Source organism: Phocoena phocoena, chromosome 4 (genome assembly GCF_963924675.1).
Source record: "Phocoena phocoena chromosome 4, mPhoPho1.1, whole genome shotgun sequence".
Taxonomy (NCBI): domain Eukaryota; kingdom Metazoa; phylum Chordata; class Mammalia; order Artiodactyla; family Phocoenidae; genus Phocoena; species Phocoena phocoena.
Window position 1 is genome coordinate 101591345 of NC_089222.1, and position 24283 is coordinate 101615627.

Sequence of the window (24283 nt, forward strand, 5' to 3'; positions counted from 1 at the left end):
TATTTACACTTTATCTGACTCCAAAATGAATTTAGTATACCTATAATATTGTGATTTATAATAATAAATATATGTTTGGTCTTTGTCCCCTTTTCTGGCACAAAGCTCCTATACCCTTGGAATTTCATAAGTAATGAGACTGACAAAGATGTCTTTTATGTAAATGAGGTGGCTTTTGGACCCAACCTAAGGATGGGGGCTGGTTGCCAGGAGAATCAACCATGTGATTAGAGAGCACTTTGAGCTCCCCCCCTCCATTTGTGGGGAGGGGAGAGGGACTGGAGATTGAATCAATCACCAGTGGCTCATGATTTAATCAGATGTCCCTATGTAATGAAGCCCCCATAAAAACCCAGAAGGAGAGGCTTTGGAGAGCTTTCAGGTTGGTGAACACGTGGAGATGCTGGGAGAGTGGCTCACTAGGAGAGGGCATGGACGCTCCAAGCCCTTTACTTATATCTTGCCCTATGCATTTCTTCCATCTGCCTATTTCTGAATTATAACCTTTTATAATAAACTAGTAATCTAGTAAGTAAATGTTTCTCTAAGTTCTGGGAGCCATTTTAACAAATTAATCAAGCCAAGGAGAGGATCCTTATAACCTCCAATCTATAGGCAGTAGGTCAGAAACACAGGTGACAAACAGGATTTGGCATTGGCATCTCTATTGTGTTTGTGAGTGAGCAGTCTTGCAAGACTGAGCCCTTAACTTGTGAGATCGGACACCATCTCCAGGTAGATAGTGTCACAACTGAGTTGATTTGTAGAATATCCAGCTTGCTTGGTGTCAGAGAACTTCTTGATGTGGGGGAAAACCCCCTCCAAACACTAGAAATGGTTGCAGAACCATTAGTACCCTAATTATATTTAGTTCTTGGAATATTTCACCAAGAAAGAAAACACACACATCTGTACACACAGACTCACACACACAAAGGCCGATATAATGAGAACAGAGTCTAGAATTTGAAGAAAGTAAAATATTTTGAATCTTATTTGTGCAATCCCTCTCACCCTAATTTTAAAATTGTGAAAAATGAGTCTTAAAGAGATTAACTGGTAGGGATTACCCAGGGCTGTTTTCCTGATCCCAGTCCATTGCTTTTTCTCCACAATAGGTGCTTATTTCATGTGATATTTTCCTTCTCAATTCCTATCTGAACCACATGTGCTGCTTTTATGTTGTTTTCTCTACTTCCCCTTTATCCATATTCCTTTGTTTCTTTTATTCACAATACTACATTCTTCAGAAAGAAAAGCCAGGATATTCTAGCAGTTCTTGGGCCACTGCACTCAGGCTAAATAGATGTAAGGAAAAAGAAAACCATTTCCATAATCATCTCTGGAGAGTAGAGATGATGATGGTTAAATCTGTATAAATGACAGCTACAATTCTACTTCATCTTTTCTATTTCTTGCTGCTGTTATAAACCTGTGTATGGATATGTTAGTAAGTCTTCCTCTTCCAGGTAAAGTTATGTAAGGATATTAATGTAAGAGTCTGGCTTTAGGTAATTAATGTTATTTATAAGAGAAATTGATTTTGTAAATGGAAGAATACCAAAGCATTCTGTTGTTATTTTCAACTTCATTCATTTATTCATAATGCTGAAATTCATTACATTACACTGACTACCATAAATCATTAGTTACTCCCTTTCCTACTGTTTCCTTAACTGTGCTTTTTCGTTTTTTGCCTCATTTATTTACACAACTATACCGATATTCGAGGTTAGTTTTCCAGACTGATAACATTGTGTTTCATTGCAAGAGCTTTTTCACTCCAAGATAATTTTAAACAGTACTGCTCTCTGTAGCTTGATTCATCTAAACAAGATATGCTCCTGTGATGGAGATAGTCAATTATCTTTTCAGAAATTTAATCGCACTTCTCAAAGATTATATAAAAAGCCTCCTGAATCTAGTATGAAGACCTAAGCATTTCTTATACTTTGGCAACTTCAGAATGAATGATTTAGTCATGTTCGATATTCAACTATGTGACAGTAAAATAGCTATGTCTAGGATTTGAATACATTTAAAGCAACCTAAAGCCTATGGCTATGTAAGTTTTATGTCATTACTATATAGTGCAAATACTGAAGTTAATTTTGCAGAAACATTTAAGCTGAGAAAAGACTTAATAATTACGTGCTTGAATGACTTCCAATCATTTTCTAACTTAGACACCCACTAAGGAATTGGGTATCCAATTTCTTTATGACCTTTTGTCACCTATGGACACCAAGACATTGAATGTACTTTAGGGGTTACCTAATGCAAAAATACTCTTTATATATGTTAGAGGGAACCAATCACCTGCTGTTTGAAAAAAGATTCAGTAACAAGAACTCTCTTTCTCAGTGTAGTCTATTCCATTCTTCTAGTTGGTGGAAAGTTCTTCAATCTTTATCTCATTTCTTCATGAGTTCAAGTTAAGTGTAGGCCAGATAATTCATTTGGTTGAAAGAGATAAAAAGCTCTATTTATTTAAAAATATTAGATTTAGTGAAAACTTTTGTCGTTAGATTGAATGAAAGCTGAAATGCAACATTTTACATAAATATCCTGATGGCTATGAAGGTCAATTATCTTATAATTTCTTAAACTTTTAAAATATTTGTCATGCTTATGCATGTCCACACCCAGTTAGAAGTAAGCTTTGTTAAGATGAAATTCAGTTGTTAATGGGGGTTAGTGGAAATAAAATACCTCCATTATCAAATAAGTTTGGGAAACACACATATACTTGCTGATGTACCCTATAACCAATGATTCATAAGACACATTAGCATATAAAATACTTTGAGAATTTATGTGGACCTGAAGCCTATTTAAATTTGTCTAACTTAAGTTTCCAAACACTTTTAAGGATATGAATAATTATTAGCAGCTGGATGGGCACTCACTGTAATTTGGGAAATGCTGATTACTTGGTTATTGGTTTGCCCACTCTAGGCACCAGTGTCTTGACTTCAGTTGTCAGATGGACTAGTTCAGATCTCTTCTAAACGTAACATGGGAAGAGATTGCTTAAAATGGAAATTCATAAAGATTTAAAAAAATCAGTTGAGAAAGATTGGTTCTGCACGGTAGATGGAGAAAAATGTATAATTTTCTATTTTGTAAATGAACTTGAGATGCATTAATGATGTTGCATGGATTGATAGCTAATTCCTTTTCATTGTTAAATTGTAGTGTACTGTATGGATATACTAGGTTTGTTTCAATAAATTGACCTGTTGAAGGACATCTTGCTTGCTTGGTGATTACGAATAAAGCTGCATTCACATGCAGGTTTTGGTGTGGATATAAGTTTTCAAATTAGTTAATACCTAGGAGTACAATTGCTAGATCATATAATAAGATTATGTTTAGGTGTATAAGCATTGCCAAACTGTCTTCCAAAATGGCTGTACCATTTACATTCTCACCAGCAGTGAATGACAGTTCCTATTACTTCAAGTTCTCACCAGCAATTGATCTTGTCGGTTTTGGGGTTTTAGCCATTGTAATAGATGTGTAGTGGTCTGTCATTTTTGTTTTAATTTAAATTTCTCTAATGACAAATGATGTTGAGCATCTTTTCATATGTGTATTTGTCACTTGTTCAGTTTCTGTGATGAAGTGTCTATTCAGATCTTTTACCCAATTTTTAATTGGGTTGTTTTCTTATTGTTGATTTTAAAGTTTCCTTGTGTATTTTGGATACAATTACTTTTTCAGATATGTGGTTTGAAAATATTTCTCCCAGTCTGTGGCTTGTCTTTAGATTCTTTTAATAGTGTCTTACACTGAGCAAGCATTTTTAATTTTAATAAAGTCCAACTGAGACAATTTTTTCTTTCATAGATTATGATTTTTGTGTTGTATCTGTAAACTCATAACCAAACAGACTGCTGCTACACAGATTTTCTCCTATATATTCTCCTTGAAGTTTTATAGATTTGCATTTAACATTTAGGTAAATGATTCACTTTAACTTTTGTGTAAGATATGAGGTTCATATTTTTCCATATTGACTGCCATTTTTCCCAATATCTTTTTTTGAAAAGACTGTTGCTTTTTCTGTAGGTATTTTATACTTCAATAAATTTCATAAAAAGCAGTTGAAGCCATAAGCAGAAGTGAATTTAATATTTCCAAATTTTTATTTAATAAAGTATATCACAAACATCATGGAAAAAATTAATAGGTAGATTATGGAAAGAAGATATCTATATCATTTAAAACTGGCAAGGAATTAATATCTGTAACATAAATAGAATTCTTAAAATTAGGAAATAGAGGGCTGCAACCCCCAAACTGTGAAAAGTTATATGAAGAAATTTATGGAAGTGAAATATCAAAATATTAAATATAATAAAAGAAGTGATAGTTAAAATAGCCACTTACTAAGCCTGAAAAAGTCAGAAATCTGGATAATGCCAAATGTATGGGGGTACAGCATTACATATATTCCCAAGTCCTGCAAGTTGCATCACATTCTGGAACACACTCTGGCAACTATCAAGTAACACTGAATGTGTGTATTTCCTAGCTAGACTTAACAATTCTACTCCTGCGTATTATTCAATACTATTATTCAATAGTACCATAAAGGGGCCCTTGTGAGGATGTTCGCTGTGCTATTATTTGTACTTTCAGTAAGTTAAAAGGCAATCTGTGGGGGGGATGTACTGATTTCAAACCTTAGAGTATTATGCAGAGGTTTGAAACAGCCAATTATGTGTTATTTACTTGTACACAAAGCCAGACACATAGTCTTTAATGAAAACAGCAAGGAAAACAATAATGTGCATAACACAGTACCATATATATATATATATATATATATATATATATATATATATATATAAAAGTTCAAGTTTATGCTCAAAATACAACATACATTTTGCAAAAACACGTAAGTCAAAAGATATACATAATACTAGTAGAGTAGTTGCTTAGGAAAATGAAGAGGGGACTGAGGGGGGGTATGAGAATAAAAGGTGAAATTAAGTAATTAATTTAAAAGGACAGGGAGGGAAGGTAGAAAAAAAATGAGGAGATTCTCCAAAAATAAATATATGTGTTTGCATGTAAATGTTTATGGAGTTACAGAATCCTTGTGGTGTTAATGCCAAACACAAGACTCTTCAGAACTTCAGATCAGTTTTATGCTTTTGGATGTTCAACATAATGGAGATTGGGAACATGGGGGATGCAAACACAAATACAATGGGAAAGGAACCCTGCCCTTTTGTCCCAGTAGCCTTTTCACTTTAGGAGTGGGGCACCTACCTTTTGTATTGAGTCAAGATCTTTTTTTCAGAATATTTTTCAAAACTATACTTAGCCTTTAAGCTGAAACCTATTTGCTCTAGGATGTTTTAACTCTTTCAATTCCATATCATTCAATATCTATAACAAGATTTCATTATCATTTTAACTTAGCAGTTCACTTTTTTATGTTTGAAGAAATGTTTTAACACACTCTAGGTCTGCAGTAGAAAGAGAATAGGCTTTTTAGCCAGATTTGAGTCCAAATTTCAGCACCCACAATTACTAACTTCATGGGAAAAATAATACTACTTAAACCTTTCTCACCATGTTTCATTATATGTCAAATCAGGATGACAGTGGTGTGGAAATGATGAGAAGGCACATGTTTAGAGTGCCAACCTCAATGAATGTTAATTCTCTCCCTTTATTTCTTCTCATATTTAGTGCATTCTCATAGAGTGGTGACCATTAGTTTTAAAAATTCTAAAATATCAATGTGAAATTCAACATATAATCAGTTGCTTTTCTGTACACTAACAATGAGTTATCTGAAAAATAAATGAAGAAAACAATCTCATTTAAAATAGCATCAAAAACAATAAAATCCTTAGGAATAAATTTAACCAAAGAGGTGAAAGATCTGTACACTGAAGGCTAAAAGACATTGATGAAAGAAACTGAAGACACATGAATGAAAATAAATCCTGTGTTCATGGATAGGAAGAATTAATATTGTCAAAATATCCATACTACCCAAAGTCATATATAGATTTCATGCAATCCCTATCAAGATCCCAATAGAATTTTTTACAGAATTAGAAAAGACAACCCTAAAACTTGTATGGAAACACAAAAGACACCAAATAGCCAAGGCAATCCTGAGTAAGAACATAGCTGGAAGCATCACATTTCCTGATTTCAAACTATACTACAAAACAATAGTAATCAAAACAGTGTAGTATTGGCATTCAAACAGACACATAGATGAATGGAACTGAATAGAGAGCCCAGAAGTAAACCCATGCATATATGTTCAACTAATATTTAACTAGGGAACCAAACATACTCAATGGAGAAGAGATAGTCTCCTAAATAAATGGTACTGGGAAAATTGGATATTCACATGCAAAAGAATGAAACTGGACCCCTATCTTATACCACTCACAAAAATGAATATGAGGGTTCCCTTTTCTCCACACCCTCTCCAGCATTTATTGCTTGTAGATTGTTTGATGGTGGCCATTCTGACTGATGTGAGGTGATACCTCATTGTAGTTTTGATTTGCATTTCTCTAATAATTAGTGATATTGAGCATCTTTTCATGTGTTTGTTGGCCAGCTGTATGTCTTCTTTGGAGAAATGTGTATTTAGGTCTTCTGCCCATTTTTTGATTGGGTTGTTTGTTTGTTTTTAAGAAGATATTGGGGGTAGGAGTTTATTAATTTATTTCTTTTTGCTGTGTTGGGTCTTTGTTTCTGTACGAGGGCTTTCTCTAGTTGTGGCAAGCAGGGGCCACTCTTCATTGCGGTGCGTGGGCCTCTCTTGCAGCCTCTCTTGTTGCGGAGCACAAGCTCTAGACACGCAGGCTCAGTAGTTGTGGCTCACAGGCCTAGTTGCTCTGCAGCATGTGGGATCTTCCCAGACCAGGGCTCGAACCCGTGTCCCCTGCATTAGCAGGCAGATTCTCAACCACTGTGCCACCAGGGAAGCCCGGTTGTTTGTTTTTTTGATATTAAGTTACAAGAGCTATTTGTATATTTTGGAGATTAATCCTGTGTCAGTTGCTTCATTAGCAAATATTTTCTCCCACTCTGAGGATTGTCTTTTCTTTGCTGTGCAACAGCTTTTAAGTTTTATTAGGTCCAGTTTGTTTATTTTTGTTTTTATTTTCATTACTCTAGGTGGTGGGTCAAAAAAGATCATTCCTTAAAAAACTAAAAATAGAACTATCATATGACCCAGCAATCCCACTACTAGGCATATACCCAGAGAAAAACATAATTCAAAAAGACACATGCACCCCAATGTTCATTGTAGCACTATTTACAATAGCCAGGTCATGGAAGCAACCTAAATGTCTATCAACAGAGGAATGGATAAAGAAGATGTGATAACATATATACAATGGAATATTACCCAGCCATAAAATGGAACAAAATTAGGTCATTTGTAGAGACATGGTTGGACCTAGAGACTGTCATACAGAGTGAAGTAAGTCAGAAAGAGAAAAACAGATATTGTATATTAACACATATGTGGAATCTGAAAAAATTGGTATAGAAGATCTTATTTACAAAGCAGAAATATAGTCACAGATGTAGAGAACAAACATACGGATACCAAGGGGGAAAGGGGTGGGATGGGAGGAATTGAGAGATTGGGATTGACATGTATACACTATTGATACTATGTATAAAATAGATAATTAATGAGAACCTACTGTATAGCACAGGGAACTCTACTCAACGCTCTGTGGTGATCTAAATGGGAAGGAAATCCAAAAAAGGGGATATATATATATATGCGTATTGCTGATTCACTTTGCTGTACAGTAGAAACTAACACAATATTGTAAAGCAAATATACTCCAATAAAAATTAAAAATAAAAAAAGAAATTAACAGGGCTTCCCTGGTGGCGCAGTGGTTGAGAGTCCGCCTGCCGATGCAGGGGACACGGTTCATGCCCCGGTCCGGGAAGATCCCACATGTCACGGAGTGGCTGGGACCATGAACCCTGGCTGCTGAGCCTGTGCGTCCAGAGCTGGTGCTCTACAGTGGGAGAAGCCACAACGGTGAGAGGCCCGCGTACCGCAAAAAAAAAAAAAAAAAGAAATTAACAAAGACTTTAAAAAATTAATATGAAATGGATTAAATACTTTAACATATGACCTGAAACCATAAAATTCCTAGAAGAAAATATAAGGAATAATTTCCTTGACATTGGTCTTGGTAATGATTTTGTGCTTAGATAAGACACCAAAGCACAAGCAACGAAAGCAAAAATAAACAAGTGCCATACATCAAATTGAAAAGCTTCTGTGTATCAAAAGAAACAATCAACAAAATGAAAAGGCAACTTATGAAGCACTGTATAAAAAAATATTTTCAAACTGCAGATCTGATAAGGGGTTAATATTTGAAATACATAAAGAACTCTTCAAACTCAATAGCAAAATGAACAAGCAAAGAAAAAAAAAAGAAACAACCCAATTAAAAAGTGGGCAAAGACCCTGAACAGACAGTTTTTTCCAAAGAAGATATTCAAATGGCCAACAGGTACATGAAAGGGTGCTCAACATCACTAATCATCAGGAAAATCCAAATCAAAAGAGCAATGAGATATAACCCCACACCTGATAAAATGGATATTAATAAGAAGACAAGAGATAACAAGTGCTGGGAAGGTTGTTAAAAAAGGGATCCATTGTACACTGTTGGTGGGAATGTAAATTGGCACAGTCACTATGGAAAATGTTATGGAGGTTCCTCAAAAAATTAAAAAGTAGAACTACCATATGGTCCAGCAATTCATTTGCTGGGTATGTATCCAAAGGAAATGAAATCACTATCTGGAAGAGATGCCTGCATCCCCATGCTCACTGCAGCATTATTTACAATAACCAAAACATAGAAACAACCTAAGTATTCGTCAATAGATGAATGGATAAAGAAAATGTGGCGCATATATATATATATATATATATATATATATATGTATGTAAATGTTTTCAGTATTAGAAAAGAAGGAAATCCTGTCATTTGTGACAGGAGAGATGAACCTTGAGGGTGTTATGCTAAGTGAAATAAGTCATGTAGAGGAAGAAAAATACTGTATGATCTCACTTTATGTGGAATCTAAAAAAGCTGAGCTCAGAAACAGAGAACAGATTGGTGGTTGCCAGGGCCAGGGGTGTGAGGGGTTGTTGGGAGAAATGGTTGAAGGTGGTCAAAAGGTACAGACTTCCAGTTTTAATATGAATAATTTCTCAGGATGTAATGTGCAGAATGGTGACTATAGTTACAATTCTCTTGTATATTTGAGAGTTACCAACAGGATGGGTCTTAAAAGTTCTCATCACACACAAAAATTCTAACTATGTGAGATGATGGATGTGTTATTAATCTTATTATGGTAGTTACTTTGATATATATATATATATGTCTATATATCTCTATTGCTATATATATATATTTATATAAAATGTGGTACACCTTAAACTTACACAATGTCATATATCAATAACATAAAAAATAAAGCTAGAAAAAAAGAGATTATAGACTACTTATATAACTGAATAATTTAAAATATGTGGGTAAACATATATTAATGCATTTCAAGATAAAATTATATTGTGTTACTTTGTGTACATGATTTCTATGTTAATACATTTATGGATTTGCTCCTAGAGATTTAATTTGTTTTATATACTAAGAAAAGTTTAAAAATCAAAGAAGAACATGTAGGCTTGTTTATCAAATGTGATTAAAAAATTAATTGGCTTGGAAAAAAATTTAAGTTGTGGCTAAAATTTTACCTATTCCAAGTTATAATGCGGCAAAATTAAAATTTACATGCGTATCTTAGTGGAGAATAGCCATTAGAAAAATCTTCTTGTCATCAAAGAACACTCATCTTTTTAACATAATTTTCATTTTCTTGTTCTGAGAATGAAGGTATCATCTAAGATAGCTATAACCTTACTATTGACTAGCATCTACTAAACTAATGTTTCATAGTTCAGTATTTTAAAAAAATCTTTCATTTCTACATGTACATATATTCAATACATTTTTGCTACTGTTATGCATTAGCAGTTTTTCTCTAACATATGTATGGAAAAGGGATAAAAATAAATTATCACATTTTTGAATGTTACTTTCTAAGTAAAACTTCTAAATAATTTTCAAAAAACTTTTTCCAGCTTTCAATTTGTTTATCAGATTTTAGCACAGACTGCATTTATCATTGTCATGTTTTTGGTTAAATACTCTTCATTTATTCAAATATTTTTATTAGTAAACTCCATCTTGGTAACAGTTTTAGATTTATAGAAATATTGAGAAGATAATACAGAGAGTTCCCATCTACCCCCTCCCTCTACACATAGTTTCCTCTGTTATTAACATCTTACATTAGTATGGTACATTTGTTACAATTAATGAACCAATAATGATATATTAATATTATTGGCTAAAATCCATAGTTTATTTTTTTCTAATGTTCTTTTTTGCTCCAGGATTCCATCTAGGTTACCAGAATACAATTAGTTGTCATGTCTTCTTAGGCTCCTCTTGGATGTGACAATTTCTCTAACTTTTCTGGTTGTGGATGGCCTTGATTGTTTTGAGGAATACTAGTTAGTTGTATTGTAAGATGTCCTATTGGAACTTGTCTGATATTTTTCTCATGATTAGACTGGGGTTATGAGGTTTTGGGAGGAAGAGCACAGAGATAAGGTGTAGTTTTCATCACATTTTATCGACAGTTTATACTATTAACATGATTTGTCACTCTTCATGTTGACCTTTGTCCCCTGGTGGGAGTGGTGTTTGTCAGGTTTCTCCACATGAAGTTACTCTAGAAAGTTACCCTTTCTACACTACTTTTTGGAAGGAAGTCACTATGCACAGCCCACATTTAAGGAGTGGGGAGTTATGCTCATTTTCTTTTAGGGTGGAAACATATTTTTTAAAAATTTATTTTATTGAGATATAGTTGATTTACAATGTGTTAATTTCTTCTGTACAGCAAAGTGATTCAAATATATATGCAAATATATATTCAAATGTATATATACACATTCTTTTTCATATTTTTTCCATTATGATTTGTCACACGTTATTGCATATAGTTCCCTATACTATACAGTATGACTTTATTATTTATCCATTCTATATATAATAGTTTGCATCTGCTAATCCCAAACTCCCAATCCATCCTTCCCCCACTCCCTCTCCCCCCTTGGCAACCACAAGTCTGTTCTCTATGTCTGTGAGTCTGTTTCTGTTTCACAGACGAGTTCATTTATGTCATATTTTAGATTGCACACATAAGTGATATCATATGATATTTGTCTTTCTCTGACTTACTTCACTTAGTATGATAATCTCTAGTTGCATCCATGTTGCTGCTAACAGCATTATTTCCTTCTTTTTATGGCTGAGTAATATTCCATTGTATATATGTACCGCATCTTCTTTATCCATTCCTCTGTCGATGGACATTTAGGTTATTTCCATGTCTTGGCTTTTGTGAATAGCGCTGCTATGAACATAGGAGCGCATGTATCTTTTTGAACTATAGTTTTGTCAGGTTATATGCCCAGAAGTGGGATTGCTGGATCATATGGCAACTCTATTTTTAGTTTTTTGAAGAACCTCCGTACTGTTTTCCATAGTGGCGGCACCAATTTACTTTCCCACCAACAGTGTAGTATGGTTCCCTTTTCTTAGGGTGGAAATATTATTTTTAAAGCACTTTTTAAAAACTTACAACACACAAGGTTTGCTCATGTGCTTCAGAAAACCATATAAATCAGGATTAAGGTAAGGTGAACAAGGGCTGAAAAGAAGAACAGTTCTTTTGTTGCTTTTAATTCAATCCTCTCTCTGCTTCGGTCTCTAGGATTGCTTCTTCCTGTGTCGACTTTCATTCACTGCCCCCACACTAATTCCCAGACCAGGTTTTCTCAATTTCAGCTGTATTGATATTTTGGGCCAGATAGTTTTTTGTTGTGGGAGAATGTCCTGTATATTGTAGGATGTTTATCAGGATACATGGCCTGCATTCACCAGATGGCAGTAGCATGTCCTATACTTTGCCCCCAGCTCTGAAAACCAAAAGTGCCTCCTGTCATTGCCATATGTTCCATGGATAGCCAAATCAACCTGGTTGAGAACCACTGCTATAGACTATCATCCATCTTCTGAATTAGTGTCTAATTCTTTCAGTTATACATTTAACACATATATTCAAATGTCAATAAATATACCAACATACTTAACCTTTTCCTAGATTATTTATACTCTCCAGCTTTTTATCCTATTTTAAGCTCTCACTACCCTCTAGAAATGGAAGATTCTGCCCTATGTCCCCATATCCTGCAGAAAACATATTAAAAAGATTCTTCTCGCCCTTTACAACACTTTCCAGTCAGTTTTATTTCTCCTTTATTTAAAAATTACTCCAATTGCAGATCGAATTTTCTCAGTATAGTGTTACCTTTCCATATTCTAATGGCTAATTTCCAAATCACTTCAGTTTATTGAGAGGTTTGGCACCTTCCTCTTTCCCTCAACCCCTGCTCACTCTAAAGGAACATCAAAAACACAGATTATGTCTAACCAAGAACCAAAACTGCAGGAACAAAATTTCTCATGTTACTGCTTCATACCACTGCATCCATTCATTTCTTTTGTTCTGTGAAATCTCTTCCCTATATTTCTTTAAACTTGTCTCCTACATCCTCATACTTCAGTTCATAATTTCAAACTCTCTTACAAAATACTTGCAACACAATCATTCCCAGTCTTTGTCCCTAGCCTTTATTTACTACTTTATCCATTTAATTTATCCAGTAGTATTCTGTCAGTGTAATGTTTTAAGATTAGATTTTAAAAGATTAGATTTAACTATAGTGTTGAAGTTTTCTATTGCTTCCTTTGTCTGAAAAATGAGGACTAAACACAGTTGTATGGCCGTTCAAAGGCCTTTTGATTTGGTTCTTGTGCAACTGTGAATTTATCTTCTACATATGATCTCCATACGTATTTATCTTCTACATACGATCTCTCAGCACTCTAAATTTTTTTAAATTTTTATTTATTTATTTATTTTTGTGGTACACGGGCCTCTCACTGTTGTGGCCTCTCCCGTTGCAGAGCACAGGCTCTGGATGTGCAGGCTCAGCGGCCATGGCTCACGGGCCCAGCTGCTTCGCAGCATGTGGGATCTTCCCGGACCGGGGCACCAACCCATGTCCCCTGCATCGGCAGGTGGACTCTCAACCACTGCGCCACCAGGGAAGCCTGGCAGAAACATTTTGTTAAGAACAACAGTTGAAATTTTTTGTTTGAAAAAAATTCTACAATGGTAAAGAATTTAAGTCACATATTTTTTGTAGGTTAGCCCCAAATTAATTCAGAATTTACTCTTTTGTGGCAACATAGTTATTTAATATTATTGGAAAAAATTGATAACTTAGAAGGGAGTTTCATACGTAAATTAGTTGTGGGTTGAAAAGGGTACCCAAAGGTTATCACTGGAATTTTTAAAACTGGTTTCTCAAGAATGAATCATATCTATCTACCCACCTATGTACCTATCTCTATATATAATCTATATACCTAGATTATATAATATATTATTATAATGTTATATATAATAAAATTATATAGATAATATTATATTTTAAATTGCCTAGTAGTTTCTTCTTTCACAGTACTTTTGCTGGACATTGTTGGTTAGATAACCCAAGAGCTAGTTATTCTCAACTCAATTGCTCTTTAAATCTCAATTGCTAATCTTTAAATATTAAGGCAAAAACATACAACTAAAATATATTCTCTGCTGAAGTGCATCTAAGGTTGGCCATGGTTCCAGTTCTGACAGATTAGATGAACACGTAAATGAAAGTCAGCTTGGATAGTTTTCTTACTCTCATTTATGAATGAGATAAAAGTCACATTTGCTTCTGACCCCACCCCATTCCTGCTTCTGAATATCTTCATCATTCATCATACTAGGATCTGGAGTTACTGGCAACCATGGAACAAAATATTGGAGAAGAGGACAGAGAGAAAAATGTAGATTCTTGATGATGTGTAAAGAGGCTGCCTGCTTGAATGTTTGGAACAGCCTACATCGAAATTTCTTTTTATATGAGGAAAAATTTCAGCCCCCCCCCCAGCACCTTGTTTAACTCCCTGCTACTTCTATTCACTTTTACTCACAAACATTGCTATCTGGTACATCGTTCTCAGGAGCCATCAGACTTAAAACTATCTTTGTGTCTATTAAAGTTAAAACCATCTCTGTAAGCATTTGTCTACTTTGCTGAAAGAGAATCATGATTTCCACCAATTTCTGAGAAACCATAACCTAATTCATTTCCATGAATCAATGTCTCTTCACATATATCACTTCTATCACAAATTTACATATATATATATATATAATATAGGTCATAACAAATCATTATAATATTTCACAGGTAATAGCAAGTTTATATCAAAGCATTATAATATTTCACAGGTAATAGCAAGTTAATATCAAAGCATTATAACCCAAGAAATATAAATATTATTTATTCAGAACACTGTATCTTTTTCTTACTAGTTTTATATTAAAAAATGAAGAGAGGTATTCTTCTCTTCTAAGGAAATTGATCAACATGGATATAAGCCCGGCTTTTTAGAAGCCCCTGGCATATTTTATAATTGCATTGGTAATATTCAAATACTCAAGTGCTTGATTTAGAGCATATTGATCTAGTACTTATTCAGTTATTGCTAATGTATTTTCTTTGCCTGTAGTGATGTACAAATTGTGTCTTTTTAAAAAGAGTAATAGTTCACAGTACAGAAAATGGCCTGCTTCACTTCTGCCAGTTGTTATCTAGATTAGGTTCAGTCTACATAGTGAAGCAATTCCAGAGGGTGAATTGGAATAATCTAGATGCTCAGTTTAAAACCCCAAAACCTTTTTACTTAAAAAGTAAAAAAAGGTGTTTTGCATTTGTTTAGGACATTTATCCTTTTCAGAAGACTTTCATATATATTACTTTATTGAATCTAAGAACAATTTTATGTTTGTCTAAAATATTAACTATTTTGTGAGGAAATCAGAGATGTTGAGTAATTGCTAAAGCTCATCTTGTTAATAAATGGCAAATCCAGACATGAATACAGAATTTTTGACTCCAGCCTTATGGTCTTTTGAAGGCAAAAAGAGTTTTGTGAAGAAATATTCTATAAAGTTTTAAAGATCTTATTCTTGTCTTTGACTTTCACCATTTTTGCTATGGCGTATCCTTTTGTGGGTCTTTTTGTGCTTACCTGATGTGGAGTTTGTTGAGCTTCTGGACGTGTAGGTTATCATTTTTCACTAAATTTGGGGATTATTCAGCCATTATTTCTTTGAGGTGCCCCCCCCACTTCCAGCTCTCTCTTTTCCTTCTGATGGTCCCATTACATGTATGTTGGTGTTCTTATTGGTGTCCCATGTTTCTGAGACTCTCCTCTTTTCCTTGGCTTGCATAATTTCTATCAGCCTATCTTGAAGTGCATTTGTTCTTTCTTTTGCCAGTTCATATTTAATCTTTCACCTCTCTAGTGAATTTTTTATTTCTGTTGTTGCTTTTCAACATCATAATTTGAATTTGGTTCTTTTTTATAATTCTTATCTCTTTATTGATATTATCTGTTTGATGCATCATTGTCAGCATATTTACCTTTATTTCATTAATCATAGTTTTCTTTAGTTTTGTGAACATATTTATATTGATTACTCTAAAATCTTTTTTCTGACTAATCGGATATGTGCTGTCTGTCACAGTTGGCTGCTCTTTTTTCAGTGTATGGGTCAAATTTTGCATGTCCGTAATTTTTTTGTTGGAAACTGGACATTTTAGATAATATATTGCAGTTACTCTGGGCCGGCTGGTGAGCTGGGGGCCTGGGAACAGGCTGGGCACTATGTCCTGCAAGCCTCCAGAGCCCTCATCAAGATGAGAGGAAGAGTTCTTGGTTCAAATAACACAGAATCTTGTCTGTCTTAACAAATTTTTATAGATTTTCTTGAACAGATAATTTCTTCATGTGTTGATCACTCTTAAGACCATTGCCAGAGACTTTAAGGGGTTGTAGTCTTTAGTTTTCACCAGTTTCACTGAGAAATGAGTCAACAGCACTTCCTCATACTGTCATGCCATAAGTTGATCCCCTCTACAATAATTTGGATGTTTATTTGTAGATAGACCTAAAGTGATATGAGATTTGCTAATTTGATTAGAGGCTTTAAAAAAGCACTGTAATGAATCAGTTTTGTATATAGTTCTGGTGTGAATGATGTAATTTGTTAACTTAGGTATGCTTCTATGCTTTTATGCAAGAGAAAATATGTGAAAATGTAAATAGGGTTTGAATCTGTGATTATAATGTAATATGCACATTTCAAAATATTTGTGGAAATTTAAATATTCTGTAATTTTTTTTGACAGAGAAAAATGACTAAGGTAGGACAAACCAATTTACATAAATTATCCTAAATGACAATAGATGTAGAAATCAGTGTTTTTATGTATAAATTTGATATTTTTATTTCTTTCTCTAAACTTCAGCCAATTTTTAATCATTTACTATGATAACTATAATACTGAAGTGCAATCACAAGAATAAATTAAAGTCAGATTAAGATTTGGGAAAAATATATTTTTGTACAGATATTAAATCTATTCTGGTAAGTGTCCAAAAGAGGATTCTCTTTTGAATAAATAAAAGCAAAAAAAAAAAAAAAACTCAGAATAATTTCTTAAAAGTTATTCAAGAGAACAGTAGGATCTGATTTTCTGACAATTTTCTAGCTACGAAGTTATCTTTTTATTTTTAATTTTTTTTGTGGTACGCAGGCCTCTCACTGTTGTGGCCTCTCCCGCTGCAGAGCACAGGCTCTGGACGCGCAGGCTCAGCGGCCATGGCTCATGGGCCCAGCCGCTCTGCGGCATGTGGGATCTTCCTGGACCGGGGCACGAACCTGCGTCCCCTGCATCGGCAGGCGGACTCTCAACCACTGTGCCACCAGGGAAGCCCTACAAAGTTATTTTTATAAATCAGTGTCTCAGCCATATTTTAGGCTGCTAAAATAAACATGTTCTAAACAATTCCATTATAGAATGAAGTATAAAAATAATTTTTCTGTAAGTTAGTTTTTCTATTGTTAAAAAGCAAAATTCAGCTGAGAAAATTTTAAGGTCTAAGTGACTTTATTCAACTATTCACGAATCAGGCAACATCCCATCTTAGCAAGGAGGAAGGGGTTTCAAGGAGTTGTAAAAAGTGGAAGGTTCATATAGGCAGAAAGAGGGTGGAACAAGGAAGTTAAAAAGTGGATTATTTTAGGTTACCTTCCCTTAGGGGAAGGCAGGAAGCCTTAGGCAGATTACCTAGAGCTGATCAGGATTTTCCAGACTGATTGGTTGAAAATTTCAGTCCAGGGAGAGGCTGCAGTTACATTAGGTACTAAGTCTTGGTGGGGCTTAGCTCTATTTTGAGCTTGATGTTTCTTATTAACACTATTCTAGTTAACTATTCATTTGAAAAACAACTGGAAATATTGCATAAGAAATTAACTACAAAATAAATATGCATAGGTTTTACTGTTTATATAGCATTTATTTAGATAATCTTAAATTATTCAAGCTTACCAACGATCACATGAGTGATACTATTATGGCATATTATTTATTTACTTAGACCCCAGAAATATTTACTGTCATTCATACAACTAACATATAATTGAGCAAGTTTTTTGAAAGAGGCACCATGCTAGGTTCCTGCGGGAAAAAGCATTTTAGAATAATATATTTCCCCCTGAAAGGAGCTATTAGTAACTGAAAGGTATAGATATATAGTTGACCCTTGAACAATGCCAGGTTGGCGTGCTAACCCCCCTCACAGTTGAAAATCTGCATATAACTTTATGGTCCTTCCTCCCTATTCACATCTGTAGATTCAACCAACCTCAGATCATAAGTGCTGTAGTATGTATGTATTGAAGAAAATCCATGTGTAAGTGGACCTGCACAGTTAAAACTCATGTTGTTCAAGGGCCAAGTATATATAAAATTTGATTCAAGACTAAAAGACTCTAATGAGTCAGAGTTTTGCATATAGTTCTGGTGCGAATGATGTAATTTGTTAACTTAGATATGCTTCTATGCTTTCAGTGTAAAAGAAAATATGTGAAAATATAAATAGAGTCTGAATCTCTGATTATAAATATACATATGCAAATTTAAAATGATTTGTTGAAATTTAAATATCCTGTAATTTGGTTTTGAGAGAGGATGATGACTAAGGCAGGACAAAATAATTTAAATAAAAGAAATTATTCTAAATGACAATAGATGTGAAAATCTATTATCTTGTGTGTGTGTGTATATAAATAGTCTTCTAATTACCTAACATTACAACTATCTTCTAAAAGGTAAACTGGCATGGTTCTTTACTGCTCAGAGAATGGGAAAAATAAATAGAAATTCAGATAAAATATAAATATTCTGTTTGTGGGAAAATAGCACTTTGAAACTGAATGATACTACATAGAATTTAAAGAAATATTTTCCCACTTCAGTTCTTAATGCATTATCATTAAAGAGCCAAAGATAAATTAGCATGAACCAAATGTGTGGCACCTAATAAAAGATTTTGTTTCCAACTTTAATAATAAAGTCCCACTTTTCTATAAGAATCGATAAACACATTTAAAAAAATTATTCCATTTTAAATCCAGTACTACTTTGTTCACACTTTTTGAGACTGTATTAAATTAGTAGTTTTGTTTACTTGATAAAATCACATCCCATAGCTATAAAGTTTAGGGAAAAAATACAACTATAGTAGATCTTTTTTGAGAATCTGAAAGAGACTAAAATGAGTTTTTTATATCAAATCAATGTCTGACAGACACATAGAAAATTAAAAAAATGAATTGAAAAATATAATTCATTTAACAAATACAGTATTGAGTGTTACTGTGTGTAAAGTACTGATCTAAAATGCTTTCCTTTATTAATACTCTCAATTCCATATATTTTGGAAATTTTAATGCAACTCTGGGCTGTAGTTTGTTCCAGTGAGATATCTGAGTTCAAGGAATATTTGACTTCTAATCCTAAATTTTTCTTGCTCCATTAACTGGTACTTCAGGGATAGTGTTCTCGTGGGGTTTAAAGTAGGCTGAATTCTGGAAGAAAATAATGAATTAAACAATGAAGCTTTTCTCTTTAGCCTCAGGAAAGATAAAATTCTAGCTAGCATTTAAATGACTGTTTCCATGTTCCAGACGTTGTTCAAATAATTTCACATATTAACTTGTTTAATAAGCACAACCAGCCCTATGAGGTGGGTCATGATTACACCCATTTGAAAAGAGATGTTATGTGACTTTCTCAAGTCACAGAGCAGGTGAGCCCAGTTTGTCTGGCTTCAGAGTCGCTGCTTTTCCTTCTTTACTGCACAGCTTGTGAACCTGCAAAAGGTATTTCTGTGATTTTGGATGCCTTCATTTCTTATCACTTTGGAAGCCAGACTTATCTTTTCATGACTCAACTTCCAATTTTTGTATTTGGTAGTTCCTTAAACAAGGAGGGGAGAAGAGCTTCTCTCATTTTACCAACTGTAGCCTAACTCCTATATAACTTCTAAATGAGGAAGTAGAATACATATTTTTAGACTCTTCTCATGGAAAGAGACATGAGACTCATGATTATTTCCCTGAACTTTATCAGTATAGTAACTTAACTGGACTTTTAAACTTCCTTTATTCTCTAAGTTGGTTAGTAATGAAAGTAGCCCTTTCTGAACCCTTGCATAGTTTTAACCTTAGTCTAAGTCATCATCATCTTTTGCCTGTATTTGTATCTAATAGCTTCCTACTTCTCCCTCCCACCCTAGTCCCTTTTTAAGTCTACATGCAAAACCCTTGCCAAAGCCATCCTGTCAGGGCAAGATTATGCCATTCCTGCTCAAAATCCACAGAGAGTTTGCATATCACTTAGGGTAAAAATTTACCCCCTTTGCTCTACCCTATTCCTTTCCTGCTATCCTCCTCCTCCTCCTGGTTGGCCTCATTACAGTTCTTTTGTGCTTGCCAAGCCCATGCATGATTCAGGGCATTGTTCCTTGTTCTTTCATCTGCCTGGAATGCACTTCTTTCCGGTATCCACATATTTCACTTTCTCTTTTCCTTCAGGTTTTAAAGCATCTCCTCAGTAGTGCCTTCCCTCTCCATCTCTGCCTAAAGTGTTATATCTTCATGACTGCAATTTCTATCTCCCTTTCTGCTTTATTTTTTTTTTCTTTAGAAAACATCAGTATCTGAATTACTATGTTTTTTGTTTATTTATTTTGCTTCCTTGTAAATGATGCTTTTTTTATCCATCGCTGGAGCCTCTGCATGGAAAACAAAAACTATCATATAATAAGAGCTTAAAAAATTATTTGCTGAGTGAATAAAGAATGAACTGTCAGGTAGACACAATACTGAGTTGAGCTGACACATTCTAAGGCAGTATATTTCAAAACAGTGTAGAAAAAAAGCAGTTTTACCCATTCTGGCAAAAAAAGTCAGACTAATTTTAAATTCTTATTTAAATTTTTCTTGGAACTGTTTGGTGTTTTACTGCTTGCTGCTGAGGTTGGTCGGTCCAGGGGAACACACAGGGACTGTGAGTGTGCCCATATAACACCTTAACTATCTCTTCTTGGCCTATGATCACTTCTCTCTTTAACTCTGCTCATGGACTTTGTACAAGCAGTACAAATCACTGAGTGCTTGTAAGAAAAATATTGTTATTCCCTTTTCACTCTATAGAAACCCCTTTGAGAAGAGTCTACTGAATGTTTTTCTACTGAATGTTTTTCTAAGTTTCTTTTTAACGCTGAATCTGTAGTGTTCCTGTCATACTCCAAGGGCCTCACAACACAAAAAGAATCAGACAAAACAGACTGAGACTAAAAACAGACCTTTCTGTTTTGATATTTATCATGCTTTCTCATGGCTTCCCAACTGTGAATGTCTTTCTCTTGTCTTGATTTCCTTCCTCTTTTATCCCCTACGCCTCCTGCTATATCTTCCCTCTCAAGCTGTAAGGACCATGTTTGTTTTGTTTACCACTGGATACCTTGTAACCTCTTCTGGGGTCTGAATGTGGTAGGTGACTAATATTTGGTGACTGACAACCTTCAAGGCATCCTTCAGGAGGACTTGGGTGCTGAGGTCCTTCTTTTTGGTGTTGTGCTCATCATGGTTGAAGCAAATATTTGTAGTCACGGACTTTAACTTCCTAAACTTAAAACTTTTGAGAACAGTATATTTTTTTTAACAACACTTACGGTTTTACACTTTGTGATCAGTAAATATTAGGTGAAAGAACAAATGTTAGAGTCACATGCAAAATCCAGAAATGGTAAATGTGAACAAGAATATATTTCCCCATATGATAGAGCTTTAAAACTGTTTTAGATTGTAGCAGGAAATTTATTATCAGGCTGCTTAAAAAAAGCCATTCTAATAACATAAGGCAGGTTTAAAATTGTGGTAAAGCTCTTACAAGATGAGGGAGCATAAAGGTGACCCCATATAAATGAGATGGGAAGATCTTTGGGCAGGAAGTCATGTTTATGTTGTTCTCTAGTATTATCAGTTGTTTTTCTGTTATTCAGTGGCAGGGAGAGGGGAGGTGTTCTAGACGAAAATAGTGCAAAACCACTGAGTAAGAAAGAATAAATATGAAGACTGGTGCAGGTATAGTGTGGCTGAATTTGAGGTAGTTGCTAGGGAAGTTGCTGAGGGAAAAGATACCCTGAAGATACAAGGGAGCAAACTTTGACAGGGCGTAAGGGCCGTGTGTCTGGAGCTCAGCTGAGGTGGGAGCTGGGCAGCTATGCTGTCAGGTGTCTGAGTAGCTGATTAAAGAATGAAAGAGTTAAGCCTTTACTCACTGTGATGGTATAACAGGGAGCTAAAACAGGAAAGCATGGACTCTCTCTGTTCCATTTTCCCCTATGGAATGGTACACAGGTCAAAGGTCACATGGATCAGAGTAGACATGGGGGGATGGGTCATCTCACTGTTCAGGGAATCACAATAAAAGGGTCTGGCGGTTTTATGGACCCTAATGTAGGGGAAGAGTACGAGGGACAGGTGAGAGGGAAGGGGCTGGAGTGGAAAATTAGTAGGTATTGAGTCAGAGTGTAGAAAAGTGTGTGTTTGTTTCCAGACTACTGCAATAAATGAATAATGTAATAAAGTGAGTCACATGAATGTTTTGGTTTCCCAGTGCATATAAAAGTTAGGTTTATACTATATTGGAGTCTATTAAATGTGCAATAGCATTATGTCTAAAAAAACAATGTCCATACCTTAATTAATTAATTAATTTTTTTTAAGGAAGTCGTACTTTTTAAAAATTAATTTATTTTTGTCTGCGTGTTGAGTCTTCATTGCTGTGCACGGGCTTTCTCTCACTGTGGCGAGCGGGGGCTACTCTTCATTGCGGTGCATAGGCTTCTCTTTGCAGTGGCTTCTCTTGTTGCGGAGCACAGGTTCTAGGCGCAGACTTCAGTAGTTGTGGCTCACGGGATCTAGAGCACAGGCTCAATAGTTGTGGCACACGGGGCTTAGTTTGCTCCACGGTATGTGGTATCTCCCTGGACTAGGGCTTGAACCCGTGTCTCCTGCATTAGCAAATGGATTCTTAACCACTGCGCCACCAGGAAAGTCCCCGTACCTCAATTAAAAAAAAAAAACTTTATTGCTGAAAAATGCTAATCCTCATTTGAGCTTTAGTAAGTCATAATCTTTTTGCAATAGTAACATCAAAAATCACTGATCACTATAACAAATATAATAATACTGAAAAAGTTTGAAATATTGAGGGATTTATCAAATAGTGATGCAGAGACACAAAGTGAGTGATGCTGTTGGAAAAATGACACTGATAGACCTTTTCGATGTAGGGTTGCCACAAACCTTCAATTTATAAAAAATGCAATATCTACAAAGCACAATAAAGTGAAGTGCAATAAAACAAAGTATGCCTTACGGTACTGGGTTTGCTTCTTCCCCCACGTTTATACTTGTTGCCTCTTCTTTTCCATTAAGTTAGTGGTTAGGAAGTGGGAAATGAGGTCCAGAGTTCTGACTATTTATTAAGGATTCCTATTTGATATTTTTTCTTGGTCCTCCCAGGGCTGCTTTCAATCTCTGATATGGGGATAATAGGATCAGTAGAGGTATTTTTTTTTTATAATATTAGGACTCTGAGATCCATTGCATAACTGGCTTTCTAGATACTTGTTTCTGGAGTTGAAATGATTAAAAGTATTTGGATCAGGATACTGTATTTATTTTAAAAAGCAGCAGTGTTACAAATGTTACATCCTAATTTATCATAAATCAATGTGTTTAATCATGAGTTGATATATTTATACATGTATTCACATTTGAAGAAATATTAGTGACTAGTAATAGTCTAAAAGTATAGCATATGATTTTGGAGTTGCCATGGTAACTTGTTTTCTTGGAAAATCCAATAGATGTGTGGAAACCTGCAGTGGTTGCTTATCAGCTGTTGGAGAAATAGCACTGCATCCTTTTTTTTTGCGGTACGTGGGCCTCTCACTGTTGTGGCCTCTCCTGTTGCGGAGCACAGGCTCTGGACGTGCAGGCTCAGCGGCCATGGCTCACGGGCCTAGCCACTCTGTGGCATGTGGGATCTTCCCAGACCAGGGCACGGACCCGTGTCCCCTGCATCAGCAGGCGGACTCAATCACTGCGCCATCAGGGAAGCCCCACATCCTATTTTTGTAAAGGTCTGTTTATTCATTGACTTCATTGTAAATTGTCATACATTTTCTTTATGAAGTATTTTCAGTTAACATCAACTAAAAAGAAAACACAAAAGCATTAATAGTTAATGTCAGTAAAAGTAATATTAGAAAATTATATTTCCCCAGTTATCTATAAAGTATTTATTGTTAAAATATTTTATAAGAGTAAGTCTGAAAAAATAGAAACTATGCTATATACATTTTTTTTTTTCTAACAGAGGCAGAAAGCTATTTTCTAGTTGCAATTATTGTCAGGATTTTACTATGGACTAGCCAAGGTGACATATAGGGTTTGGGTTACATTGATAGTTTTTGCTAAGTGTCCCGGAATTTAGTAGCCTAAAACAACTGTTTGACAGCTCATGATTCTTTGGATTCTTTGGTTTGGGAACTTGGTCTGAGCT